This window comes from Hylobates moloch, unplaced genomic scaffold (assembly GCF_009828535.3).
Source record: "Hylobates moloch isolate HMO894 unplaced genomic scaffold, HMol_V3 SCAFFOLD_18, whole genome shotgun sequence".
Lineage (NCBI taxonomy): Eukaryota > Metazoa > Chordata > Mammalia > Primates > Hylobatidae > Hylobates > Hylobates moloch.
In genome coordinates, this window is record NW_026652293.1 from 72,111,066 (window position 1) to 72,133,795 (window position 22,730).

At 38.7% G+C, this 22,730-nt stretch overlaps 1 protein-coding gene across 2 annotated transcripts in view; it reads left to right on the top strand.

Annotated features, from left to right (window-relative positions):
- CHRM3 (cholinergic receptor muscarinic 3) overlaps positions 1–22,730 on the top strand; it is a 532,687-nt gene that overhangs the window by 143,166 nt on the left and 366,791 nt on the right. The window contains exon 3 of one of the 2 annotated variants that reach the window (XM_032137624.2): positions 18,371–18,479. The exons of the other annotated variant lie outside the window; for it this stretch is intronic. The gene's annotated coding sequence lies outside the window, so the exon portion shown is untranslated. The remainder of the gene's footprint in view (positions 1–18,370; positions 18,480–22,730) is intronic. 2 annotated transcript variants of the gene reach the window in all.

Genomic DNA, 22,730 nt, shown 5'->3' on the forward strand with positions numbered 1-22,730 from the left:
AGCCCCTGTGTGGGTTTGTCTTCCCTTAGCTTTAGCCAGGAAGACATCTGGCCTCAGCAAGCACACTACTGCTGTGATTCCTTTGCTTCTATTAAGTACAAATGAATGCACTTTATGTGGATGGTGTATTGCATAAGACTAATTTCTGGATCAGCGAAAAAGAGCTCTTTTTCATTTATCAGACATTTTCTTTCTTACATCTTATTTTTCATCAGCTTCAAACCATGTCTGCTTTACCCATGTCAATAACCATATTAATAATCACGAGAATAATTAACTTTCATTGCAGCCTTTTTCCATCCTTATAAGTCACGGCTGGGTGCAGTGGCTCACCCCTGTAATGCGAGCATTTGGGAGGACTAGGTGAGAGGATCTCTTGAGCCCAGAAGTTGAAGGCCAGCCTGAGCAATATAGGGAGACCCTGTCTCTACCAAAAATATTTAAAAAATTAGCCAGGCATAGTGGTGCATGCCTGTGGTCCCAGCTATACAGGAGGCTGAGGTGGGAGGATTGCTTGAGACTGGGAGGAGGTCAAAACTATCATAAGCCACAATCACACCACTGGATTCCAGCCTGTGTGACAGCCCGGTCTCAAAAAACAAAACAAACAAAAACAACAAAAACAAAAAGCCATAAGTCTTTTACAAATGCTGTTTCCTTTAATTTTAACAACCTACAAAACAGTTACTGTATTTATCCCCAGTTTTTCAGATGAAGAAACAGTAGATTGAATGTTTATTGGCCAAGGTTCAAGAAATGACAGAGCTGGAGGATTCAAACCTTGCTTAATTTCCAGAGCCTAAGCTGTTGACCATGTGTTATGAAAACTAGATTTCTTAAAAAAAAAAATAATTGAGGCCCTTAGAAGTCTAGTCCTGACCTCCATTTATATCCCCTTTGTTCCCACTCTCTGCCATTTTTACCTACCTTTCCTCAAGCACTACTGACCGACTGATTGTTCCTGGATCTGTGACAACTGCACGACTTGCCATGTGCTGTTTCTCAGGTCTGAGATTTTTGCTCTCTCCTTCAAGGTGAGCTCCCACTCATCATTTTCAACTTAGTTCAAGTGTCAAACAGTTCTGTGTGAAGCTCTAACTGAGCCCCCACATCAGTCAATTGTGCTTTTCTCTGTGTTCTTACGGTACTTGGTAAATACCTTGATCACAGTGTTCATCACTTACCAGCTAATAACTTTCGATGGTTTAACCTCCGCAAGCCTCAGTTTCCTCATCTACAAAAATAAAGATAATCAAAGAACTTATCTCAGAGGCTTGTGAGAATTAAAGGAGATAATGAATGTAACATATTTAACTGCGTGTTATATAATAAGCATTTTAAAAGCTATTAACTGCATTTCATTACCATCCCTTTGTACTACAACTTTTGAATTTTTTTTTTCTTTTCACAACTGCTTCCTATGAAAGTGGACATGATGACATGCATTTTATATTTCCATGTTTTGCAAAGTTCTCAGCACAGAATGGAAACGTGTGGGCTTACTTAACAACTCCATCTCTAAAATGAGGACCCTCAAAGGGCTTTAGTGTCAGCAACTATCATTATTTAGTAAGTTTGAGTAAATGAAAAGTTGCATTTAAAGGGAGTAAAACACTTGCATATCACTAATTTCTTATGCGGAGATGGTGGCAAGTCAGAGCAGTTCATGTCTGCTAGCTCATAGATAGACCTCTTTGTGTGATGAGATATGTCAAGTCTTTAGATTTTTTCCTATTAGTACCCAGCAGCACCAATTCCTGCTGTTGTGCAAGAAGTACCTGAAGTGTTGATCAGCAAGAGACTTGGCAAATCTTGCTGACATGTCTCTTCTGACAAGAGGGTAAATGCTTTTCACGGATCCTTTCTGTCCTGCACTGGCCTGTTGGCTGATCATCTGTTTGAAAGGGCAGGGCATGAAGGTGACAGAATAAATAAGGTACCCTTCTGTAAATTTCAGTAATCCAACTACAGTACATTCCAAAGCATGACTGAACAGTGTACCTGGTAATCTTTGTTACAAATAGAACCTGCAGATCCTGGAGCAGCAGAGGTTACAGATGGAAATAAAAGGGCATTAATTTAATTTGGGCAGGCTGGGCTCAGTGGTTCATGCCTGTAATCCCAGCACTTTGGGAGGCCAATGCAGGTGGATCACCTGAGTTTAGGGGTTCCATACTGGCCCCGCCAACATGGTGAAACCCCGTCTCTACTAAAAATACATAAATTAGCTGGGCATGGTAGCACATGCCTGTAGTCCCAGCTGCTCGGGAGGCTGAGGCATGAGAATCACTTGAACCTGGGAGGCAGAGGTTGCACTGAGCCGAGATCACGCCACTGTACTCCAGCCTGGGCAGCAGAGTGAGAGTTGGTCTAAAAACAGCAACAACAACAACAACAAAATTTAGGATAGAGACAGTCTAAATAAAATATTTTTTTCCAGAATAACCCCCGAAAACAATATAGATATTCTTCTTCTCATTAAGGCTTAAAGGAGCCATCTATACCTGTTAGATCCTCTGTTTCCTCCCATTTACTTCATAATCCACAGATGTTTTTATTTAGTACTTAATGGAGTAGTTCAGAAATGGTTGCCTTTCAAGAAAAAAATTAGATTTAAAAAATCTTTACCGAAGAAATGCATGTGAGTCTTGCTTTGTTTTTGGAGGTGATACATCACACCATAGCACGTCTTAAGTTTATGGAGTACCAGATGCTTTGAAGTGATCATCTGAAAGGGAATATATGAAGTTCCAATTTCAAATGAATTTCATTTTGAAAGCTAAATAACTGATATGTTATAAGATGCCTTTTTGGCTGGGCATGGTGGCTCATGCCTGTAATCCCAGCACTTTGGGAGGTCGAGGCAAGGCAGACCACTTGAAGTCAGGAGTTTGAGACCAGCCTGACCAACATGGTGAATGACTGTCTCTACCAAAAATACAAAAATTAGCTCGACATGGTGGCACGTGCCTGTAATCCTAGCCACTCGGGAGGCTGAGGCAAGAGAATCACTTGAACCGAGGAGGTGGAGGTTGCAGTGTGCCAAGATCGTGTTGCTGCACTCTAGCCTGGGTGACAGAGTGAGACTCCATCTCAAAAAAAAAAAAAAAAATGCCTTGTTAATTATCTGTTACTATTACTTCACGTGGCTAATTGTATATTTTTTTGTCTCTGTCCATTCGTCACTAATCTTTACATTAACCTAATAGCCATTATCTTCAGATGTTATTCTATGCAGGTTCAGTGCCTGCTTGAGGTGCTATTCTCAACCCTTTTCATATATTAAAAACAAGTTTACTAGACAAACTTTTTATTTGATGAGACTCTTCAACTCCACAATTTATTATTATTATTATTATTATATTTTATTTTATTTTTTTGAGACAGAGTCTCGCTGTGTCACCCAGGCTAGAGTGCAGTGGCGTGATCTCGGCTCACTGCAAGCTCCTCCTCCCAGGTTCACGCCATTATCCTGCCTCAACCTCCCGAGTAGCTGGGACTACAGGTGCCTGCCACCATGCCCAGCTAATTTTTTCTTTTTGTATTTTTAGTAGAGGTGGGGTTTCACCATGTTAGCCAGGATGGTCTCGATCTCCTGACCTTGTGATCCGCCCGCCTCTGCCTCCCAAAGTGCTGGGATTACAGGCGTGAGCCACCGCGCCCAGCCCAAATTATTTTTTTTGTTACTTTTGTTAGTACTCTTCTTCAAATATAGATCAAATTAATTAATTGCACCATTGAGTCAGCTACATATTTCTCAGCTTCTCAAATTCAGCTTTCTATCTCAACAAACGAACTGAAACTAATATGATATATTTTTAGCTATATTGCTTGATCCATTAAAATTTATGTTGACATTTAAAAGGCAAGCTGCTCCAAGCAGTGTGTCTGTAAAACTTAAATTAATAATGAAAAACACTAAGAAAATAGAGACTTCCAGAGTGTGACTCATACTAATGAAAAAGAAGCATTCAATAGAAATTGTCAGTGCAGGGTTCCAGGTATGAAACTAGGTATACAAAGTTCAGTGGATTTCAGTGGAGCTATAGTAAGTATGGCCTAAGAACTAAAGGATACTATGATTGAAGAATAAGGTATGTGTGTGATCCTTCACCAAATGGAGAATATCCATAAAGAGGCAGAAATTATGTAAAATAACAAAATGAAAACTTAGAGAGGAGCACAAAAGCAGACTTGAGATAGCAGAAGAAAGACCCAATGACCTTGAAGATTGATGAATAGCAATTATCCGTGAAAAAAAAAAAAGAAGAAGAAAAATGAATAGACCCTCAGGGACTGTGGTCTATACAACATCAAGCATACCAATATATGAGAGTTCCAGAAGAAAAAGGCAGAAAAGGCAGAAAACAAATATTTGCAGAGATAATGGCCAAAACATCCCATTTTTTGTGAAACATATCAATCTACATATTCAAGAAGCTCAACGAAGAGATCTATGTCCAAACACATCATGATCAAACTGCTGAAAGATAAAGACAGAGAAAACAAGATAGAAAAACTAAAAACATTTATTAGAGATTGTTATTAGGATTTTTTTTGCAGAAATTGACAAGCTGATCCAAAAATTTATATGGGAATTCATATGGCCCATAATAATAATAATAATAATAATAATCATAATAATAATAATAAAAACTTTGAAAAAGAAGAACCAAGTTAGAGGACATGCACTTCCTGATTTTAGAACTTAATATAAAGCTACAGTAATCAAGGCAGTGTGATATTAGCATAAAGATGGATACATAACTCGATCTGTCGACCTCATGATCCACCACTCCTGGCAGGTGGAGTATATTTCTTATAAGATATGTAGGAGTTGGCCGGGCGCTGTGGCTCATGCCTGTAATCCCAGCACTTTGGGAGGCCGAGGTGGGTGGATCACAAGGTCGACAGATCGAGACCATCCTGGCCTACATGATGAAACCCCATCTCTACTAAAGTACAAAAATTAGCCAGGCGTGGTGGCGGGTGCCTGTAGTCCTAGCTACTCGGGAGGCTGAGGCAGGAGAATGGCGTGAACCCAGGAGGCAGAGGTTGCAGTGAGTCGAGGTCACGCCACTGCGCTCTGCCTGGCGACAGAGCAAGACTGCCTCTCAAAAAAAAAAAAAATATGTAGGAGTTCCACTCTACTTGATAAAGTTTAACATTAAGATCCTGAAAAATAGAAAAATGTAATGAAAACTAGAAGATTAAATATGAAAGTAATTAAGAATATTGAAAAAAAGATGATTAAGAAAAAGACCCTCTGGTGAAGTTTAATATAATCTCTGCTATAAATCTATGCATAATCACCTCTAAGGAAATGAGAACACAAAAGATTAAAGCAGATTCAGCTAAAATATTATTTATGTCTTTAAGTGCTTTTCACTAATTCATTAGTTGCAATAAAAAGTTATTTTTCTATTTTTTGCAAAATGACCCCATAATGAAAACCTTAAATTAAATAATTTTAAAGCATCCTTTAATTCTCTCTAGCGCTCTTCTGGAAATAATATATTTTGAAGCACTTTCATTTCCTTTTCGATGAGGAAAGGTCAAATAACCTCAAGTTTTCTTCTTTTTTTTTTTTAGAACAGAAAAACATTCTGTCCCTTCTTTTCATAAATTTGCATGTGAATATGATTTTTTAAAAATACAGAACAGGGCTCCCATTACTAAGCTAAACTTCCCATGATTGTAAAACACTATGCCAGCAATGAAGCTAATCTGGCTGCCACCTTGTGTCAGTCCCTCCTTACACTGCTGTGAAGAAATACCTGAGAGTGGGTAATTTATAAAGAAAAGAGGTTTAATTGACTCACAGTTCCACATGGCTGGGGAGGCCTCAGGAAACTTACAATCACGGCAGAAGGTGAAGGAGAAGAAAGGTACCTTCTTCACAGGGCGGCAGGAAGGAGAAGTGTGGAACAAAGTGGGAAAAGCCCCTTATAGGCTGAGTGCAGTGGCTCACGCCTATTATCCCAGTGCTTTGGAAGGCCAAGATGGGTGGATCATCTAAGGTCAGGAGTTTGAGACCAGCTTGGAGAGTGAAACCCCATCTCTACTAAAAAAAAAAAAAAAAAAAAAAAATTACCTGTGCCTGGTGGCAGGTGTCTGTAATCCCACCTACTCAGGAGGCTGAGGCCGGAGAATTGCTTGAACCCATGAGGCAGAGGCTTCAGTGAGCTGAGATTGCATCATTGCACTCCAGCCTGGGAAACAAGAGCCAAACTCTGTCTCAAAAAAAAAAAAAAAAAGCCCCTTAAAAACCATCATATCTTGTAAGAACTCACTCACTGTCACGAGAACAGCATGAGAGTAACCGGCCCCATGATTCATTACCTCCCACTGGGTCCCTCCCATGATACCTGGGGATTATGGGAGCTACAATTCAAGATGATATTTGGGTGGGGACACAGCCAAACCCTACCACACCTCTCCTGCCCTGTTGATTCTGAGGCTGACTTAGCAGTTCTTGCTAGATATGGGGAGGCTCTCTGCTTCTTTTCTTCACCGTAAGTGTTGAAAATGCTCGTTTTAGGGCTGGGTGCAGTGGCTTACGCCTATAATCCCAGCACTTTGGGAGGCCAAGGCAGGCAGATCGCTTGAGGTCAGGAGTTCGAGACCAGCCTGGCCAACATGTCAAAACGCCATCTCTACTAAAACAAAATTAGCCAGGCGTGGTGGCAGGTGCCTGTAATGCCAGCTACTTGGGAAACAGGCACAAGAATTGCTTGAACCCGGGAGGCAGAAGTTGCAGTGAGCTGAGATCATGCCACTGCACTTCAGCCTGGGTGACAAAGTGAGACTCTGTCTCAAAAAAGAAAATTTTAGGAGAACGTGCATACTGATTTGCACATATACATATCTAATTTTCAAAGCGTATTCACAGAATATTACCTTTATTTAATTTGCTGAGCTGGTGGTACTAATTCCATTTGATGGACTGGGATATGGATCACTGGCTAAGTTAACGTCATATAACTCTGTACCGATGCCAAAGTTAGCCACATCTTACTTCCAGACATTTACCTTATTTCTGGTTTCAAAAATTATTAAATCTAAAAATTACTTCTGATTTTAAAGGGATTCTCTGAAACAGAAAACAAATGAAGACAAGTTGTTGTATGGTGCAAAGTGATGGAAATTTGGCCAAATCCAACCTAAGTTTGAATCATCAATTTCCTTATCTGTAAAATGAAGCTAATATACATTTTCAAGGTTATTATGAAGATTAAATCATAAGGTTCATACATGGAACATTTAGTATTTTATGTAGTTCACGTAAGACCATCAATAAATAGTTGTAAATAATAAAAATAATGATTCAACTTTGATTTTAGTAAGGTTATCATTAAATGAAAGGTTCGGTACCACTGGTGGTAGCTGCTAGGCTTGAGTAAAGACTTATTTTGAAGATGCTATATTTTTTATAAGACTGCTAATCCATTCAAAAATAGTCTACTACATGCCAGGCTCTGTGCTAGGTGCTGGACACATAGTAGTGAGAAAGAGTCCCTGCCCTCAGGCAGCTTACATTTTAGATGGATCTTTTAGTATTTGCAGCCTAGGCTGCTCCTACAGCTTTCTTCCACCAAATAAGTGTACTTTGATCAGAACCTCAGAAGTTTAATTAATTCAGCACACAGTATTTGCTGAAGGAAGGGGTATGGACAAAGAAAAACTTGGGGATTCACCAGGGTACCAATCAACCAGTGCCAGTGGCCCACACTGGCCCAGAATCCACATACTATGGACTTAAACTCACTTGGAGAAGTCCTCTAATAAAAGGTTAATATTGGTATTATGTACATCTCATACCTAAGGCAAAAACCTCTCCATGTATGTTGTCTTCTCTCTCCAAAGGGAGAATTCACTATATTCCTGCCATATTACCAAGTTTAGCTAGAATTTTAAGTGGAGCCCCAATCACCAAGTCTTACTTAAGATGCCTTTATTTCCTATCTAGTATGTTTTCAGTCCTTTCTATTTCCCTTTGGTCCTTTGGGCCCTGTGTTTTTAGCACCCCAGACCCACACTGAGTGTGGGTTCTGCCCTATGAAAATACTCTTACACTCTTGTTAGTAAATTATTCAGGCTTCTGTGTTGCTCTTGAGTTGTGGTTAGGCCTAAGAAATTTATTCCATGGGGAAGACTTTGTTTTTCCCTTATCCCTACATTTATTTCTGTTTGGGGATCTCTCTTTGCACATTTCTGACCTGAAACTGCTCTTGAAACTTCTAAAGCTTGTTTCCTAGGATCAAGGAGACAGCATCATGGAGGTCAGTGGCTGTTAATGGGGACAGCCACAGGTTAGTCCAGAGCAAAGATAAGGGCTGCTAAAGAGGCCATTGACCTGGGCTGTTGGATACGGGGTGTTGCAGTTTGATTCTGAACCATACGTTGAAGGCAGCCCGGCCTGGAATGGCTAATGAGGCTGAGGCAGGTTAGATATCATAAGCATAATTAGATGAACAATGTGCATGTCTTTTTAACTGCAAGCTAGCTGAGGGTGTGAAAGGGTACTATTTAGGCCCCATCGTTGTATTGCTAGCTCCTAGTCTAGGGAGGCATCTTAAAGATGTTGCCCTAAATTCCATCTGAATTCAGAGTCAAGGAAGCAGTGACAACAGTGAATTTATGTGGCTTATCTTCATGGTTTCAGGTTTGCTTAGGTTTCATTGATTACCTTAAATTCTAACCTCAGCTTTGGTTTTTCAGTTCCCCAAATGGACAGTGTCTTTAGAACCATGTGACTTGAATAACCCTCCATTCTATAATTTACTTAGAAATCCTAGCTGGAGGACATGGTTACAAGTATTCTCTTGGCTACAGTCATCCTCCTCCTGTTGCAAACAATCTCTATGGAGACGAGAACATAATCATAGTCATCCTTGATTGCTTACTGCAGTTGTCTTTTTGAGACAGAGTCTCTTTGTCACCAAGGTGAGTGCAGTGGGTCCCGTCTGCAAGTCCGCCTTCTCCTGCCTCAGCCTCTCCGAGTAGCTGGGACTACAGGCGCCTGCCACCACGCCCGGCTAATTTTTTGTATTTTTAGTAGAGACGGGGTTTCATCGTGGTCTCGATCTCCTGACCTCGTGATCCGCCCGCCTCGGCCTCCCAAAGTGCTGGGATTACAAGCGTGAGCCACCGCGCCCGGCCAACTCTGTCTTGACATTAAAGGAAGGGTTATCAATTCCAAAGACTAAGGATAATTTTTAAAATGTGTAAATATTGTAATTCCAAAACATACCATAGACACAGACACGTGCATATCCAAGATATTAGTAAACCATCATCCACTCTAGGTAATTATATGATTTCTGAGTCACATATCATTTCCCTTTAACACAAAACTAGGAAAATATCCAAAGACTAGTGAAGATAGCCATCTAAGTACCTGGGCTGGTAAATGTAAAACAAGAAAACTCTGGTCATAATGTTTTCTATGTTCTTTTGGCTGCCTGTCTTCTTACTGTATTTCCAGGAAAATCAAGGTCTTTTCAGATTTTAGAATCAGTTATGCACTGGCTTTTGAGTACTTGAGAGTTATTATGCATCCTAGGGGATGGCTTAGAAGAGGTTGTAAGGGAACCATTTTCATTTCAATCTAAATGTATATTTTGCAACTGTTGATGTATTCTGATAGAAAGCTTCACATTCCAGAATGGATCCTATTACGTTTTAAAATGATAATTAAATTTCTTTTTCTTTTCTTTCTTTGGCTTCAAAGTTGACTTTTAAGTGTCACTTTTTGGGGCTCTATCTTTGAGTCTTCAGCATATTTTAAATGCCTGAGGTATTCTTAGACTGATTGCCAGTTTCTTTGCAGTTTCTTAAAAAAAAAAATACCCCTTTAACTGATCCTCCAGTCTAGACGTCTCCTGGACTAGTGTCAATTGTTCTTCTTTCTCATTTTACATGTGAGTTAAATGGTACATCGTCCTGTGTTAGGCTGTTCTTGCATAGCTATAAAGAAATACCTGAGACAGGGTAGTTTTATTAAGAAAAGAGCCTTAATTGGCGCCCGGTTCTGCAGGCTGTACAGGAAGCATAGCACTAGCATCTGCTTGACTTCTGGGGAAGCCTCAGGGAGATTTTTCTCATGATGAAAGGCTAAGCAGGAGCAGGCACTTTACGTGGTGGGAACAAAGGGAGGTGCCACTTACTTTAAACAGCCAGATTACTGTTGAGGACCCCACCAAGCCATGAGGGATCCGCCCCCATGACCCAAGCCCCTCCTACCAGGCCCCACCTGCAACGCCGGGGATTACATCTCAACATGAGATTTGGAGAGGACCTCCAAACTCTGTATCAGTCCCTAATAAAGACCCCCTCCTACCAGTAAGGTTCAGAATTGAATTCCGATTGTTCCCTAAATACTTATTTGATTGCTTTCATTTTAAGAATGTTTAGTTGAATAGCTCTCCAATACAGAATTTTGCTCTTATGGTCACTTAACTCGGTTCCCAAAGTTCATCGATCCTCTTCCTAATTTCTTATGTGTGAAGAGTCTGTGGTTACACTGAGTTCTGCAATTTACAGTTTCACTCCTGAAAATCATTCTTTTACCAATTAAAGAATCAGATAGATTCAGATTTGATTTCCATCTTTGCCCACTCACTGGCTAATTTGGCTCTGAAATTCAGTCTATATGAGCCTCAACGTCTATGAAATATGGATACTATTAACAATGCTGGAAGAGTGTTAAAATAAAATATGCGTGTAAATCAGTCATAAGTGCTTGGCATGTGGGTAGCCACATGAGCAGTGTTAATTATGATATTGCTCCAGCTGAAAAGGTTGAAGGGGCAGAAGAGAAAAAAGGAAGAAGGAAAGGAAGAGGGGAAGTAGCAGAAGAAAGAAAAAGAAGAAAGAGAAATGCAGGAGCATGTAATGGCTAAAATAATGAGATTGCAGCTTAGCCTTTTGGGAAGGTTTGCCAAGTACCTCTTCCTTTAATTTACATAGTTCTCATCTTCCATGAAATTACAAAGTGTGACGAGAGTCTCTCCGAAATTTATTATTTTCCTTTCCTTTCTTTTTCCCTCAGGAAGATGCCAATAGAAACTGCTTTTCAGTTTCTGTCTGTTGGCCCTTTGCCCTAACTTTTGACCTCCTCTCTGCATTAGCTAAACTCCACCTCACCCCTCTATCAAACAGCTTGACCACTTCTGCTCTATTGTGACAGTTCTGATTCATGAGAGCACTCTTTATCCCCTGCCTGCCAAAGGGCTGTTTCAACCCAATTAGATAATGTTGGAAGTAGACTTAATTTAAATAGGTTTTGAGGCTGCTGTCTCTGTTTTGTAAATTATATATTTTAAAAATCTACTGATTTTTGCCTAGTTAATTTAACTGTCTTTACTTAAACTTCATTAAAAAAGTCATTGAAGCATCAGCATAGCACATGTGGAATAAATATAGGAGTTAATTTTCAGTACAACTGGCCTTTAAAGTTTAATAGCCAATAAATATAGACACAAAATGATAGTTACCTCATTACAAATGTAAACACACATATAAACCTACCCAGTAGCAATTTGAAACAAGCTTAGGATTCCACGTCCTACTTTTGTTATGCCTGAGCCTTTTCATCAAGGCTATCTTTCCCTTTGATTTATTAATTCCTTCCTTACCACTGTGGCTATGAAATAAGTGCCCTAAAATAGTTATTTCTAATGAAAAATAACTTTAGGATTTTAACAAAGAGAGAAAAAAGACTCTTCATATAACCCTTTCAATTAAAGAAAACCGAGCTACAATGTGCATTTTTATCCAGAATGTCACCATTTGCCCCAGGCCCACCCAACCCTTGGTGTCTATAAGACATGGCTCTGTCAGATGTAAAACTCTGGACATAACTGCTGTGGGGAAGAAAAGCCACCCACTCATGCCCAAGAAGCTGCTTCAGATTCCCTGATGATCAGGTTCAAGGTCATTTTTCTGTACCTTCTTTGTTAAAAGATGCTTTGATTACACAGAATTCTTTCAAGTTTTTTGGCCTTTGTTCTCTTATAATTCAATGAGAATAAGAGAATGTCAGTTGCTTCAGCAGTTAGTGACACTGGTTAGAACTCCCCTCAGATGAAAGTCTGAAGCCCAGATGAGCTCTGAGCTGGATGTCCCCCAGTGGGGTTAGCCTTCCACAGCTCTTAGAGCACAAAGACGATTTTGAGTCTCAGCCGTCACTCTTATCAAATATTCTTATCCTTTTGCAGCAATTACTTTTGTCACTATTGCTATTATGGTTCTGCTAAAATCTCTCTCTTTCTCATATTTCTGTACAGTCATGCACTGCATAATGATGTTTTTTTGGTCAACGATGGACCACTTATACAAGAGTAGTCCTATAAGAGTATACTACTATTTTGGGGTTTGTTTTTGTTTTTGTTTTGAGACAAGGTCTCACTCTATTGTCTAGGCTGGAGTGCAGGGGCCCCATCTTGGCTCACTGCAGCCTCAACCTCCCAAGACTCAGGTGATCCTCCTACCTCGGCCTTCTGAGTAGGTGGGACCATGCCTGGCTAATTTTGGCATTTTTTTAGTAGAGATGGGGCTTTGCCTTGTTGCCCAAGCTGGTCTCAAATTCCTGGATTCAAGTGATCCACCTGCCTCAGCCTCTCAAAGTGCTGGGATTACAGTCGTGAGCCACCGCGCTGGCCTAATGCCATATTTTTACTTTACCTTTTCTACATTTAGATGTTTACATACACAGATGTTTCCTATTGTGTTACAGCCACCCACAGTATTCAGTACAGTAACGTGCTGTACGGATAGCCTAGGAGCAATACGGTTTATGATAGAGCCTATTTGTGTACCTGGCTATGCCATCTAGGTTTTTGTGAGTGCAGTCTATGATGTTTGCACAACGAGGAAGTCACCTAATGATGCATTTCTCAGAATCTGTCCTCATTGTTAAGTGAGGCATGATTGTATAAGAAATAAATTTCTTTTCAGCACGTGTTGACTACTTTATCTTAACAAAATGTTAACATAATTTAGCCTTTGCTACAGAAGTCGGCATCATGTGTAGATTGCTTATGCTAATCGGGAAGTGTTAAGGTAAACTATGTCTATTTTGAATGAAGTAAGTGGTTTAAATGACTCCATTTCAAAGAAAACTTCACTTCAGTAATCCTTTAAAAAAATCTGCCTCTAACTGTTTCCATTCCTAATAGTAAAATAAATAAATAAACAAACAGCTCTTACTAAAACAACAGTAATTTATTATCTTGCACCAGAAGAAATTAGATTTCAAATGTGGAGAAGGTCTGGGATAGTAGCACCACTTTTAGAAATTACACATTATGTTTGTTTTAACATAAATTTGAATTCAAGGAAATTTTCGTGCTCTCAAAGAAATTGAGGAACTTCAAATAAGTTACCTACAAACACAGTCTCGTTATTTTCAGCATACAGCATTAGGAGATATACCTAATGCTAAATGACGAGCTAATGGGTGCAGGAAATCAACATGGCACATGGATACATATGTAACAAACCTGCACATTGTGCACATGTACCCTAAAACCTAAAGTATAATAAAAAAAAAAAATTTCTAATTTTTACTAATTTACCATACACAATATTGCCTGTAATTTTAATTAACTAATACATACCATTTTATATTCTGCATTTTACATACTTTCCTTATATCAGTATAACTTCCATATTTCTTATAATAATTAAGTATTATATAAGCATAGCAGTTTAACATTACGTAATGTTAAACTATTTCCCTGATGTTGTGTTGTGGTGTTAATAACAGTAGTAACAACAGCTACCATTTATTAACTCTTCACACAATAAATACTATGTTAAAAGCATCATTTATCAAAGTAACGAAGAATCTTGATTTGTTATATGGAAATGCATAGATTTAAGAACTCGGTGTATAACAGGTCCTTGAATAATTTTCAACTTTATTTTCTTATAATTATAATATTGATGGAAAAAAAATTCATAGTTAGGGCCAATGTCTGTGTGGAGTTTGCACAAACTCCCTATGTCTGTGTGGGTTTTCTCCAGGTACTCAGGTGAGCAAGAACCTATCAACAACATTAAGTGAGGACTTACTGTACTAATATCTGTGTGACTTTAGTCAAGAAAAAAAATTCCCTATTTTTTTCTTCATCTTCAATATCTTCCTTTGAACACATATAAATAAAAGCTGACTTAGAGGTTGTACCTCCCACTGAGCCTCACATATAGTAGGTGTTCAAGAAATGAGGGAATATCATTACTGGGAGCTGCCTAAAGTTGACTTACATCCATAAAATGAGGAGATTTATTTTATTTTGTGCATATTTCAAGATGGATCTCCAAGATAACTAAATTGTCAATGCCACCTGCAATATGCTATGTTCATTTTTTATTTTTATTTTTTATGTATTTATTTTTTGAGATAGGGTGTCACTCCGTCACCCAGGCTGGAGTGCAGTGGCGTGATTACCTCTCATCACAACCTCCACCTCCCAGGCTCAGGTGATCCTTCCACCTCAGCCTCCCAAGTAGCTGGGACTACAGGCACATGCCACCACGCCAGGCTAATTTTTCTAGTTTTTTGTAGAGATGGGGTTTCACCCTGTTGCCCAGGGTGGTCTTGAACTCCTGGACTCAAGCAATCCACCTGCCTTGGCCTCCCAAAGTGTTGGAATTACAGGCATGAGCCACCATGCCCAGCCAATTTTTTATATATCAAATCCTCACCAAGGTTGCCTTTCTGTCATTCTTCCTTTACTTGTTCATTCTTCATTTCTTTCTCTCAACAAATATTAGAACCTGTTGCACACCTAGCTGTCTGGAAATCACTCCAGATTGTAACTCCTGTGAAGGAAATTCCTCTATTCAACAGGAATCAGAAGACCCTTGTGGAGTATAGGCAGTAGATTGGCAGAAATATGTATGTGTGGGCATTTTTTTAAAAACCATGTCTGTCTTCCCCCAGAGATTATAATTAATCATCTTGATATTATACTATATCAGACAGAATAACCAAGATATAACCTCCTGGGAAAGACAGATACGCAAACAGATAATAATACAAAATTATTATGTTATATACATTATGTTCAAAATGTTATGGCAGTATATTTGTTCCTGAGGGACTAGGGATTGGTAAGAATTAGCTTTTGAGTTATTATTTTTTCAAATGAATAACAGTTTACCAGATAAATAGAGAGGCACACCAATTAGAAGATGTTGTCTACTCAGAGAAAACAAAAGGACCAAAGTCAAGTATGGAGTGTAGGAGAGAACTGAATATCTGGCAACCATTTCCTATAGCTGTAATAATTTTGGTTGGAGATCAGTATTAGAAGAGGACGGAGAGAAAGCAAGCTGGGCAGTTAATAAATCTTGCGTACCTCCCATGCGACAGGCAGTATTCTAGACATTTTGTTCATATTTTGTCTTACAACTCTCAGAAAAACTCTATTTTAGAGATGATGCAAGTGAGGCTGTTGAATATGAGGCCAGCTGTCCAAGGTCATGTAGCGAGAATATATCAGAGTTGGTGTTTAGAGCCAAGTCTTCCAGCTCAAAACTCACCTTCTCTTCACCTCTAAGATGCAATTAAATGGGCAACCACTTAGCGGCCTTCTTATTTATTTGGGCTTAATTAACTTCTCTGCTTGAAGATAAACCTTTGGGATTTTGTTCTCTGTTGTCTCAAAAATAGATGTTTTACAAAATGTATTTTAACTTCCTTTGATATTTTTCAAAAGTAAATGCCACCTCTACATAGGAGTCCTATTATGTATGTAGCAGATTCTTCTCTATAACCTTCATGCTTTCTTTGTTTTACATTTTTACCATTTATGCATCTTTGCTGTGGTCCACTCTTTGCCTTTAAATGGGGGCGAATGGAGAATCTTTCAGCTTTTCTAGAGTTCTTCTGTTTGCTGTTATCATCATCTTTCTTAGGCCTTCAGCAAGAAGACAGGTTGTCTCAGTTATCTGTCATTCTGAAGATTGGCACCTTTAGGGAGGGAGACAGAGCCCTGGAAATTTCCTTGAAGAGAATGCCATCCTGGCACATTGAAGAATGACACTATCCCAGTGGCCAGTTTTCTCCATCCATCCTCATTGCCTCAGCCTGTGGGCCCGACATGAAGTGTGGCTGAGTCTGAGCTCATTTCTTGTGCCTCCTGCAGAAGAATACCTGCCTATCAAGGTGTATAATCGCCATGAGTCAGTCATGAACAATTTTCTGGGTAAGGACAGGTTTTCTTTTTTTGTTTTTTGTGACAGAATCATCAGTGGCACAATCTCGGCTTACTGCAAGCTCCACCTCCCGGGTTCACCCCATTCTCCTGCCTCAGCCTCCCGAGTAGCTGGGACTACAGGCACCTGCCACCACGCCCAGCTAATTTTTTTGTATTTTTGGTAGAGACTGGGTTTCACCATGTTAGCCAGGATGGTCTCGATCTCCTGATCTCATGATCCGCCTGCCTCGGCCTCCCAAAATGTTGGGATTACAGGTGTGAGCCACCGCGCCTGGCCCAGCAACCAATTTTTATAAGGGGTCAGATAGTATATATTTTAGGCTTTGTGGGTCATACTGTTTCTGTTACAACTACTCAGCTCTGCCGTGGTAACATGAAAGCAGCCAGAGACAATATGTAAATGAATGGCTGTGGCTGTGTTCCAATAAAACTTTATTTATAGACTCTGATATTTGAATTTCAAATAATTCGCAGAATTCTTTTAGTTTGTTCCAAACATTTAAAAATGTAAAAACCATTCTTAGCTCACAGGCTACACAAAAACTGGCAGCAGGATTGGAGTTTGCCCACTCCTGCTCTGGGGAGATTGCTGTGGTGCTGCTTTTTCTGCAGAGTAAATTGGGACCTGACCACTAGAGTCTCCAAGCTGGCTGTTTTTCTGTAGCATCTCCAATCCAGAGCAGCTTTTCCTAGCTCCTAGTAATCATGCAGTTTCTGCCTATAGACTTTGACTTCAGTTTTCTCCTCTGTTCGTGCCATCCTTCCCCCTGTGATCTAGGAAGGTGCGTAGTTGTAAGTCCCATTAGGAAGCCGATACTTAATCTACAGGTAAAACGTGGATTTTTTTCTTTCTGGGAAATGTCCTTATTATTTAACCTTTTTCTATTTTTGAGAAATAGAATTTGATCTCTGAATGAATTAAGTTAAACTGACTGCTAACTAGTGTGTAATTTTTGGAATGAATATATTTGAACTTCATTCAAATGGTATTTCAGATTATTCTTTTTCTTCTTGAGATTGTATTGCAAACAGAAAGATAACTTTGGCAAGTAAATTAAAGGATTGACAAAACAAAAGTGTGAATTAAGGCAAAAAATAGATGCCAATGCCTACTTTTGTTGTTGCTGTTCATTCATTCATTTACTCAGCACGTATTTGTATGTGCCAGGCACTATATTTCAAAGTGAGATCTCACTTTGTATCTATCTTGACATACAAAGACGAGTAGAATACCATGCTTGCATTTTAGAGAACTATATGGGAGACAGAGAACCAATGAGATGTATCTTTATATATCAACTCAATATCTGTGGGTCACATTGTAGGACATGTAGAGCACAACTAATCATTGGAAGAAGTGTGTGCTTTGCATGGGCCATGTGATATGGTAAAGCAGCACGTTCTATAGAGGGCAGAGTCTTGGGCCGGTTGCCTTACTCCCCTGAGTCTTTAAATCTGTAAAGCAAGATGACTACATTGCAGATTTGTGGTGAAGAATAAATGAAAATTCATATGCATACATAGGGTAATGCTCAACACATAGGCCATAAAAAATTCACATCACTGGATAAGTTTGGTTTTCTTATTGATAAGCATGTGGCATTCTAGTAATGTTACATTGAGTTACTAGTAAATTTACTTCTGAATCAGACATATTTACTGACTGTGTAGTATGTTCGTATGGCTATACTTCACATTGTGTGCAAAACAGAGGTATTACATGTTCTCACTTATAAGTAGGAGCTAGGCTATGGGTACACAAAGGCATCTGAGTGATAGTAATGGACATTAGAGATTCAGAGTGTGGGAGGAGGGTGAGGGATAAAAACTACATATTGGGTACAATGTACACTACTTAGGTGATAGGTGTGCTAAAATCCTAGACTTCACCACTATAAAATTCACCCGTGTAACCAAAAACCATTTATATTCTTAAAGCTAATGAAATAAAAACAACAACAACAGAGGTATGTAGGTTAAGGTCTTTCTGTTGGGTTGCTTGTCAAACATCTTTTATTATTATTATTATTATTATTATTATTATTATTATTATTATGCTACAGATTAGAAAGATAATCTTATGCAAATAATATGAGATCATACTTATTGACCGATTTTGTCATCTTTTTGTGTCTGTTTAGATATGAACAGTAATGGCACATATTTTGGTTATGAGTCACTCAGTGGACTGTGGATTGAATGAACTGTATCCATCCCCATCATGAGGTACAGAACCAAGTCTCTTCACTAGTAGGTATTTTTTTAATTAATATCATGTACACAGTTATATGTTGAGATTTTCAACAGAGTACCTACTTTTATAATGAAAAATGTGTAAAACACATGTATTTGTGTCACTGGTATGAAATATGGCTAGATCTAGTCTATTTCTGTGTCAACCAATTGTAAAATGAAGAGGCATGCTGAGCTGTATCTATTAGGTGTAAGTATATAAATGTGGTAATTATGTATACCTATATAGGCAGAATTTAGAAGCATAGAATCTTTCCTCTTTTTTAACTGAATTAAAAAACATCACTGGACAGTTTCGATGTCTTCTGGTTAATATCATATAGATCTGGTGCCAATGTAAGCTTAAACTTTTTACCGAGTTTATACTTTGAAACAGTTTAATTTTATTATACAGGGTATTTGATGTGCTTCCACTTACAGATGCACCATATTAACAGTTGGTGTATGATATTTATGGCGTTATGAAAAGAAAGTTAAACTCAGTCAGAAGATGTTAATTTTATTTCAGCTCCAGCATTTATCCTCATACTAGGCCTCTAATCTCTAGGCCTCAGTTTCTTCATTTGAAAAATGAAAGGAATCGTTTCTGCTTTACCTAGTTCATAAGATTTCCTTTGAAGGTCAACAGACGTAGCGGATGTGAAATTATTAGCTAACTCTCAAACTCTGAAAAAATAAATGGTGTTGTCTGTGGTCAACTAACATCACAAGTAGGGAGCTGGAAAAAGTTGTGACCATAATTGTCTCTTCAAATTAATTAATGCAGTCTACTATTTTATATGTTACTCGCCTAAGGGATAAATGATAAAATCCTAATTAATTTTAATTTATGACCCAAATTAATTTTGTATATTTGAGAAAATTATGTTTAAATGATATATGAGGAAATACATGTTTCTCACACACCCATGCACACACCAATCCCCACCAACCGTAAGGAATTTCTGCTGCTGCTTCTCTCCATCGTGTTTACTCTTATTAGATTTTATCTATTAGGTTTTTACACATGAAGGAGAAAGATACATTAGATACTTCTTATGTGTACTTTAGTTTCAAGATACTAAGGAAACAATGTAGGAATTTGGTGAGATTGTAAATATTATTTAAATATAGTATTTAATACATTTGTTAACTGAAATCTTTTTAACGTCTTCTATGACCATTCTCTTTAGCTAGGAGAATACAGCTAGCCTGTTTAAAATGAACAACTGAAAATGTAAACTTAACAAATACATTCAGTAATATTGAGAAAGACTTTTCCACTAAATTTAAACAAGTTATATAACCAGGCTTATGCAATGAAACTGGTTTGCAAATTCTAATTCCAGAAATTAGATATGATTTTCACTAGAAGGGCAGTGGTCTGTTACATGAATAAACTGTTTGCATATAAATGGAACAAAAATCTTAATAACAGGTGACATATTCACTGGCTAATATTGTAGCATAGTGCTGAAGTATGCAGGATCTATAGTCAGACTGCCTGAGGTTGCAACCCAGTTCCACCATTTTCTAGCTTTGCAAAGTTGGACAAGTCATTTAATTTCTCTGTGCTTTAGTTTGCAGACAGATTTTTGTGGATTTCTACTTATCTTTGTGGTTTTATGGTCATTATATATATTTGTGATGTTTACCTTAACATCACAAATTAAATTATGTATGTCTTTAGAAGTCTCCTTCTGGCTGGGTGCAGTGGCCTATAATCCCAGCACTTTAGGAGGTTGAGATGGGCAGATCACTTGAGGTCAGAAGTTTGAGACCTGCCTGGCCAACATGGTGAAAACCCATCTCTACTAAAAATACAAAAAAAATGAAAATGAATGAGACTAATAAAAAGAGATCTATCTGATTGCATAGGCTTGTTGTATGGATTACATGAGTTAATATGGACAAGTGTTTGGGAGCAGTGTGACACTTACTAAGTTATCAGTCAGTTCCCTGGGGAGTGTGGGATTATCCTGATGAGCGCAGATTTTAGAATCAGAAAGCCCTGGGTTCAAAGTCATTTATTAATTGTGAAGTTTTCAAAAACCTCAGTTTCTGAGAAATAAAATGGAAATGATTATGATACACTCCATACTGCCTTTGTTCAGATGGCTTAACACAGCATCCACACAAGGAATGGTAGCTATCCCCTTTGTCAGGCATTGTAAAGATATAGTCACAAATCATTATATAGTATGATTTTAAAATAATGTAAATCAGAGAACTTCTGAATTTGAAAATGTCCTTGCCACGTGTTATATTTAAAGGACTTTTATAAATGTGCTCGATTATTAGATTTATTTTGTTAGATTCAGAATTTCAAAAATGATTAACAAATACTTATATCAAACAACAAAATGCAAACATAGCTTGAGTATGGAATACTGAAATGACAAAAAAAGTGGTTTATTAGGCCGATCAAGGAATATCAAATGAATGTTTAATTTATTTTGAATTTTGGACTGTCACCATGTTTAAAATGACTTTTTTTTGCAGGAGAGAAAGAGAGCAAAAAAGAAAGGAGGTAGAAATGTAGAAAATGTTTCACAAAGTGATGGGGAGTAAGGGCTTGAACTTTCACTTTCATAATCATGAGTTCTACATCAGACGTACACTTGTATTTATTATGAATCAACTTAAGATATTGTCCTTTGAGCTTACACTGGACAAAATTCAGTGGTTTTAGTGGGTGACATTTTCCAAATGAGTCATAATTTGTTCCCAAGGTGGAAAGTACTGATAACTTGGGGCAATATTTAGAGTCAAGAGCACGAGCCCATGTTTTGTGTCCATCTCTCTAGTTGAGCCAGTTGCTGGGCTGACATGTATCACTCAGACCAGAAAGCCAAGTCTTGTTCCCTCACTTCCTCCTTATAAACCATCTAAAACAATGACAGTGTTTGGTTTGTCCAACTCTGTCAATCTCTGTACCCAGAAAGCCTTTCACATATAAATTTAATCTGACTTATCTGACTTGCTTATAATTCAGATTAAAATGTTATCTTTGACTGCTTTGCACACACCCAATTATTATTATTCTTTATTTTTGCAATAGCTTCTTCAGCCTTTATAGATTTTTCCCCTGATGAGGACAGTAGTGGTTATGGGGGAAGCTTTTGGGCATAAAGGCTTTGAGGATGCATTTCTTGGTAAGAATCTACATACTATGGACATGGGTACAGGCCTGGTTGCTGTGTTGCTGTCCCTCTGTGAGGGCCTGGGTGAGAGATGCCCATGGCACTGATGTGATGCTGTCCTGCCCTCCCAGGGCCTGCAGCATGCCATACTTCTAGCCCTTCAATGCGGCCAACATGCACGTTATGAAGTCTCGTATTAGGATTTAGAATGTAATAAAAGGAAAAAAGCAAGGTTATGCGGTTGGAATGCCAGCCCTACTGTATTATTAGTCCATTTTCATGCTGCTGATAAAGACATACCTGAGACAGGGCAATTTACAAAATAAAGAGGTTTAATGAACTTACAGTTCTTTGTGGCTGGGGAGGCCTCACAATCATAGTGGAAAGCAAGGAGGAGCAAGTCACATCTTACATGGATGGCAGCAGGCACAGAGAGAGCTTGTGCAGGGGAACTCCCCCTTATAGAGCCATTAGATCTCTTGAGACTTATTCACTACCTTGAGAACAGCATGGGAAAGACCTGCCCCAATGATTCAATTACCTCCCACCAGGGCCCTCCCACAACATGTGGGAATTCAAGATTAGAGTTGGGTGGGGACATAGCCAAACTGTATCACCTACTAAACAGACAGATTTTTGTGGATTTCTACTTATCTTTGTGGTTTTATGGTCATTATATATATTTGTGATGTTTACCTTAACATCACAACTTAAATTATGTATGTCTTTAGAAGTCTCCTTCTGGCTGGGTGCAGTGGCCAATAATCCCAGCACTTAAGGAGGTTGAGATGGGCAGATCACTTGAGGTCAGAAGTTTTGAGACTTGCCTGGCCAACATGGTGAAAACCCATCTCTACTAAAAATACAAAAAAATGAAAAATAGCCAGGTGTGGTGGCATACACCTATAATCCCAGCTGCCCAGGAGGCTGAAGCATGAGAAGCACTGGAGCCTGGGGGGTGGAGGTTGCAGTGAGTTGAGATCGCACCACTGCACTCCAGCCTAGGCTACAGAGAGAGACTCCATCACAAAAAAAAAAAAAAAAATGGAATCTCCTTCTAAAGGAGACTGATTAAGTCCAATATCTATCTGACACTACTTAAATGAGAATCTCTACAAACTAAAGC